This window comes from Leptinotarsa decemlineata, unplaced genomic scaffold (assembly GCF_025532065.1).
Source record: "Leptinotarsa decemlineata unplaced genomic scaffold, Ldec_3_MD MMD2_tig00026358_RagTag_RagTag, whole genome shotgun sequence".
NCBI classification, from domain to species: domain Eukaryota; kingdom Metazoa; phylum Arthropoda; class Insecta; order Coleoptera; family Chrysomelidae; genus Leptinotarsa; species Leptinotarsa decemlineata.
Genome location: NW_027412703.1, coordinates 9,182,261 through 9,189,903, shown reverse-complemented (window position 1 = coordinate 9,189,903; position 7,643 = coordinate 9,182,261). Strand labels below are relative to the sequence as shown.

The 7,643-nt window shown below is 33.5% G+C and overlaps 1 protein-coding gene across 4 annotated transcripts in view; it reads left to right on the top strand.

Annotated features, from left to right (window-relative positions):
• Window positions 1-7,643, top strand: part of LOC111508777 (uncharacterized) — a 272,401-nt gene that overhangs the window by 220,075 nt on the left and 44,683 nt on the right. Inside the window, exon 1 of one of the 4 annotated variants that reach the window (XM_023164388.2) lies at window positions 1,457-1,622. The exons of the other annotated variants lie outside the window; for them this stretch is intronic. The gene's annotated coding sequence lies outside the window, so the exon portion shown is untranslated. Of the gene's footprint in view, window positions 1-1,456; window positions 1,623-7,643 lie in introns of those variants that run through there. 4 annotated transcript variants of the gene reach the window in all.

The window sequence follows — 7,643 nt, the reverse complement described above, 5'->3', positions numbered from 1 at the left end:
GTTTTTCAAATTCACGTCGAAAAATATTCAAATTGATTTTTCAAATGTTGGGTTTTAATCTTTAAAGGGATTTGTTTCTAATTCACATATTGACAATAGCGCCTATGTCAAGTTGAAATAATTTATACGTACCTAGATATTCTACTTTTAAAAATGAAAATTATCCTTATAAATCAACAACTAAGGCAAAATATAAATTATAGTTCAATACCACCTCCACAAGCCACATAAACAAGAGTTGTTTTGTTATTTATTCATATAGAGGAAGATAGGTTAGGTGCACAAAATGTAATATGTCACAAAATGTCTCGGAACTCGGAACATAAGTAAACAGAACAGCACGCCTTGAAATATGTCATCTTTGTTTGTCTCATACAGGTAACAGATTCATTGTCTTTTATTAGCTATAACCGATATTGCCAAATGGTGAAATAGAAACGAATCTTTTTGAAAGTTGAATGCATTATTTCATTCCTCTTTTTTGAGTATTCAAATTATTTTTTAAAGAAAAAGGTTGAAATGATAAGCTCAAAATGCGTTGTGTTAGAGCTCTTTTATGAAAACTATTCGATTTTCGTCTAGAGGAACATTCCCCATTATATCAACGTTCGCCTTCATTCGAAATATCGAAATTCACAAGGTTTTTCATTGAAAGAGTTACATTTTTAGGAGAGAGTGATTTTGGTAAAGGTGTTGACCTTCTACTTTTCCATCTTAACACAAAAAATATGGGAATATGTCGAAAACATGAAGGAAGCAATCAAAGTCCAAAAATTAACTCAATACAAAGATTTGTAGACCATGGAAAGAAGTAACTTTCGGACACAAACTGGAAAAAGCCCTCCTGTAACAGATATTTTCATATTACATGAAAGAATCAAATCCGATATCAGTTCAGGATTCCTACATCCTAAACATCGGATTTCTACCGATGAGGATGACAGTGTTCCATGTAAATGAAATTTCCATTCTTTCATTTATTATAATTTGTGAATGATATCTGATTCGATTTCATATGAGTGTTTGGAATATAAACGGAATAGAGAAAAGTGTTTTTCGTATAATTCAGCGTTCATATAAAGGTATTTTTCTTTCGTGTAATTTAATGTTTATATGGAGATAACTGTTTCAAAAGGGCTTTTTCTTCCAGTTGTGTCTCAAAGTTACTTATTTGCATGATCTACACATCGTTGTATAGAGTTAATTTCTGAATTTGATTGCTTCCTTCCTTTCATTGGAAGATTCCCATACTTTTTGTATCAAGATGGAGAAGAAGGAAGCCAAAACCTCTCTTTCCCACAAATTGTTTATCTTCCACACCATTTCCACACTGTTTTTGTCCAAAATAATGATACCAGTTATCAATATTTATCTAATCAACGAGAATGAAGTTCATATTCAATTTCACGAATGATTTTCCCGATAAGTTAAAATCGGTATCTACATCCTGTGATAGCTCATTGCTTCTTTATCACTGATTATTTCTGTTATCACTTCTATCGTGGGCGCGAGTAACTTATAATATGCGCGATATTTTCGAAAATACATGAAATTTTTTCAGTGACTGATTTGTTTTTTTTATTAGTGGGACGTTTACTACGACATCATTATTGAGAAAGAATGTGAGTTACTTCAAAATATCCGTTGTCAATGAACAAAAAATTCGTAGAAAATATAAGGTCAGTTACTTCATTATATCATGAATAGTAATGATGGAGATTTGGTCAGTTAGTTTTTTCTCCATCACAAGAAAACCATTATAGTGGAAATTCAATTGAAACAAAACATATCATCGTGACAACATCGATTTTCCAGCTTTCGTGGTAACGCTTTCAGAAAATTATAGAAATCAAGAAAAGCATTACTACTTGCATAGGAAAATTGAGTTGAGTTTCCGTGAAATTGGCTCAGTATCAATATTTTTCAAAATATTCTCATGAATAAAAAAAATTGAAAACACAGATTTTCAACTATTATTCAGCATCGGATATAAACAGTTGTCCATGAATTTACCGATTAATAAATGCTCTTCGGATAGAAGTTTTATTCAGGCTTCTTGACGACTTCTATATCAATATGATTGGACAAGCTTGATTATCTCATCTTTTACTTCATTATCGATACGTTCACAATTCCAAACATTCTGAGGAATCGTAATCGATTACCTCAGCAATAAAAACATTGAAGAATTTTGACAATTCACCAGTACCTTATCTTTACTCAATTTGTTTTCCTATCTATTAGTGTGATTCCATTAGAAATATTTGGTTCCACTGAAAATATTTCTACTCGCAAATATGCCACCCATGAATGGAATGTACTTCATGAACATTAACGACACTGATATGCTACGAACAATCGATATTTTCACTTCAATTATAACATAACAAACATTTCTTTAATGATAATTGAATTTTGAAGTGTTCAAAATATTAGGATATTGTTTATGATGAGGCAACTTGAGATGGATATACCTACCAATCCAGAAAAGAAAAGAACGCTTAGTCGATCAGAGTTATCTTACTAACATGGTCGTAGTAGTGCCTTCCAAAGAAAGGAAGGAAGTAATCAATTTGAAATTAAGTAACTCTATACATGGATGTGTAGATCATGCAAAGAAGTAACTTTCAGACACAAACTGGAAGAAAGTCCTCCTGAAACAGCTACTTTATTTATTATGTCTCAAAACATAATTTGCACAATGGGAAATCTAGAAAACATTTTGAAATAATTTCTTTTGTGATACGATACGACCTTGACAACAATCTGACCCAAACACTACTATTTCTATACATCTGTACATTTCAAAGAAAGCGATTCTCATGAAGAGTAGTGAAAGAAACTGTTGCAATTGGTAGCGAACATACTTCGAAACGCATGTCCCCTGATTTCACAAGATCGTTCAATTTGAAATATTGTGTAATTTGCAAGGAACGTGTTTGAGTTCGAAATTTAACAATGTCATTGCATGATTTTTCTGTATTATTCCGTAAGAAAACTTGGTTTTTACTTATATTTTGGAGGTGTGATGAATACTGCTCCACTAAACACCCATTACTGTCGGCAACTATAAAAATCCTCTACTGCATTAGATGATCGAAAAGTAATTCACAATAGGTTTTTTTTGGTATCAGATAAGTGTAAATCGCCCAATTCACATCTTCTATAAGAGCCAAAGATATCGCAAATGACAGCCACCTTCGAAAATACTCGTAAAGACGTAATGTCCGGATATCTATGGAAAATTTTCGAAAATCGTCTTTCTTGAATACGTATAGTTTCGTCAGACGTGGGCTCGACATAGAAAATCGTGAAAAACCTTAAAATATTTTAATTTTTTTAGTTTCCCGGCCAAAATTTCAAAACTGAGAAGTTCTTGAAGGAATTGGGCATTTACAAAGTTGAAGCTTACCGAATTTTTCATCAAATGCATAGTGAAAAGCACTTAGATGAAGACAATTTTTGATCACTTGACGAAAAGAGGAGAAACATCATTCTAACACTGCGATAGTATGTCAATGAGTTACAATGTCAGTAGAAATTGATTTGCAATAATAATGCACACAGTTCTATCCATGATATATAGAGGTAAACGGTTATGATGAAGTTTATCAGAGAAATATTTTACTCAAAAGTTTCGGAACCGTTAGATTCAATGTCAGTGAAGTGACATGACATGACTGAACTCGTGGTGCCACCTGTAATACAGAGAAACATAAATTAGAATCCAAAACAAGCACTCTTCTCGAACACCTGACTACTCTTACCTCATGTCATCAAGACGTCGAAGTTCATTATAATATAAAAATGTAGATATGACTTCAGTCAGTAACGTTACTGTTCTATAAATCAATCATAAATTTATGACATTTCTCACTAATGCTCGAAGATTATCGGCACTTCTCTGATATTGAAAAAATACACCAATTAAAAAAGCAGATTATTGAGACTTCATGACATTTTTTTATTCAATTTCATATTGCATCATCTCAAACAAATATTCCTCAGGGGACTGAAATGGACAATTTGGAAAAATTAAGCAAACGAACAATAACTGAAACAATTCGGCATTATTTGCTATACTTCCATTCCATTCCTGCTATTTCCCTTCTATAATGGTGAATTGCTCAATTTTTTTTAATTCATTTCATTTCACTGATAACTCTGGGAGGTGTGAATTTTCATGAAGAATTTCAAGCCGTATTATTAGAGTTGCTTGAATTAACTGACTGGGCAGAAAAAAGAATCTATTAACAATTCAAATGAGACTCATAAATTGTCTTAATTTTTTGTATTCTTGAGTGAATCCTTCATTCAAAACAGGTCCGGCTGCACTGCCTTCATAACTTCGCTATCATGAAATACAATGAATAGTTATTTCACATAGTAGCTTTCCGTATACATTTCTGAGGAAAAACCAGTTAACTAGATTCTTATTATATCAATTTGTGTTCTTGTGAATACAGGATTACGACTTCTCATCGTGCTCAGTTTTCACTAATACCAATGGTCATAATACCACTATGGCGATAGATAATTTTTACTTTCAATCTGAAGAAAATATTATGTGAAGCAAAAAGATTTCCTCTCTTTTCTAAGCTATACAAGAACAACATTCAAAAATTTGATGTGCTCTATACATCTTCTGTTTGTTGTGAGAAGACGTCAAAGAATATATTATAAATTTGGCCCAATTGTACTTTCGTTTTCAAACTATTATGACCATGTCAACAGATTTCATTAAAATATGTGAATCTATAGAAATGAACTTTAAATGTTCAATCCCATCTCGGATATATACCTACATAGTAGGTGGAAAACAACTACTTCACTGGCTAATACCACGAACGGCGTTAAATCATATCTGACAGGCGTCATTGCAGGAATCTTCACAGAAAATTTTTTGCATATGCAATTGGCAATACAATTGCCTGTCGGATATAATCCAACTCCGTTCGTGGTATTAGCCAGTGGAGTAGTTGTTTTCTCATAGGCGTCAGTCCATTCAACCTACTGTGTAGGTATATCCGAAACGGGCTTTAAACATTTAAAGTTCATTTCTTTAGATTTGTTCACTTCCTATCTTCAGGCATAGCCCCCTGACTAATAAGAAAAAAATAGCAGATACCAATATTTTGATTTTCACTGTAGAACCCGCATTTTCATGATAGTCATTGATTTGATATAACTTGATAATTATATCCTGTACCGATTTTTCATTGTTCTCATACAGTTGCCATTTCCTAACATATCTCAATGTCAGGTAGCGAATAAATTACGTTTCTCTTCATGATAATTTTACAACATTTTTATTAAGGTGGAAAATGAATAAGAAATAAAATTCGTGATCACATTCGGACAATTAACTTCAATCTCGGATTCATTTATGTATAGTCATAAATAACAACCTTACAACTGGTACAAATAATGCAAGAAACAGTCTATTGAAATCTAAAATTCATTAGCAAAAATAGTAGAACCGATACGCACAGTAAACTATAAATTCACTTTCATTTCTCTACTGACAAGAAGGAACTTGACACTCTTCAAAACCGAATTCATGCATAATTCATGAAGTAGTTCAACTTGGTGATATTCCAGGAATAATATTCAAATTTTAAATCCGTCATTTGAAACCAGACAGATGAATGTAGTGATAGTATGCGCTAACTGTTTTACCGGTTGAATAGATGACCTAACTGTTGAAAGTTTCAGAATTTCAATAGGTACTCGTTTAGGATGTTTGATTTGTGTTAATCACAAATGTTGGTGCGTTGATAAAAATGGTACTCATGGCCTCAGTTGTAAATTTTGTGCCAGTGGCTTCTCCCGACATTATGCAATAAAGACATACTTAAACGTGCATTGTCAAGAGCCAATATCGCTTCTGTGATTCAACCTCTTGGAATTACCCGAGATGATAGAAAACGTCCTAATGGAATGTCCCTCATTCCTTGGAGACATGGGAAACCTTCGGTTTGGGACTTCACCTTGGCTCGCTCCCATCTCAATTCAACTTCTCTAACAGCTGGTGGGGCAGCTAAATATGCTGAAAAAATGAAACATCGGAAATACATTTGTCTGGAAGATCGATATATTTTCTATCCAATATCCAGAGATATTAGTCGGAAACTAATTACAGTAACAGGCGATTCTAGAGCAAGATCATTTCTAATATAACGAATCAGCATTGCAATTCAGAGAGGAATTGCCACTATTTTTCCTTCTCAAAGTCTTAATGGAATTTTCTTTCGCCCACAAAACTGGTTATACTGCCGGAATCGATTTTCAATTATTGGAAGACACTTGAACTCGTCAGTGCAAAGTAGGGTCTATCATCAACATAAAGTGGATGATTTCCGTTGATTGAAAGTTGAATTCCTTCGGAGTATCATCCCTCAAAGCGAACAACAAACAACAGGTTTGTCATCGCCCCATCTGCCTGTGAACGAGGTAACCAACCGCATATCCGAAATTTGCCCAATTCCTCGTATAAAGAAAGAAAACTCTTCACATATAGTCAGTGGGCATACTTGAAGACTGGCTATAAATCAAATCATCTGAAGCAACACTTCGTTCACGCCAGTCTCAACTATCTACATTGTAGATCAATAGACTGACATCTATCAGAAATGGGTGATAGGTGTCATCCATTAACCTAGCTAGTTTTTGAGTATGCCTACTGACTATATGTGAAATGTAACGTATTTGTAACGTTAGTTACAAATACAGTAGTGTAAAAGCATAGGAAAGTTCAATTCTCATCAGTTTCCATTGGAAACTTCCTTACATATTTATATCGTTTCAAGCTCCACCGTCAGATCAGTCGAAATCATTCCGTGAATAAATTTCTAGCAGAAGAAACCATCTTCACTGGACTAGTTTACTATTTTGTTAAAAAACATTTCGTTAAAAATGTTAAATTTTTTTCCATTAACAATAATTTTGTCCCAGCCTTGCGAGATACTGCAAGATACTGCTCAATAATCCTGTTTATTTATGTTCTGAAAAACGGAAGTGAAGGTGTCCGCAAATATGCAATAGGTGAACTGAAGTATACGTTAATATTTTTGGATTACATTAGCTCCAGTTCACGCCTGAACCAAATAAATGCATCGGACCATGAAACATTCAGTTCACGTCTACTCCACTTGAGTAAATATCTCCAGTTAATCTTCAGTTGCTAGCTTAATTGCTCAATAGTTTACCGTAGAAATTGCATAATCTCTAATTGTTCGATAATTTCCATGAATTTGGTTTGTTTCTTTCAATATTCCGTCCAATTATGTCACAAGCGGTTAAATCAAGGGCAGTGGAATCAATATTTATTTTGTCGATGTAATGCCGCGATTTGGCTATGATAAATTCATGAATTTACAAAAGTTTTGCAAAATTCGAAAAATATGGCAATGGCATTGAAAATAGTTCCTATCTCCTTCTGCAGGAGATCAAAGATGACAACTGAAAAAAGTCATGACTGTATCAGTAATGAAACAATAATTTACTGAACTTTTCGAGTACAGAAGATAAATATTATATAAACTACATAATAGGGGAGTCCAAGCGGGGATTTTGGGATTTACTAAAGCGCGGCAGATTAATTTACAGGGGGATACCTTGTACCCGGTTAAGTACCTCCACCA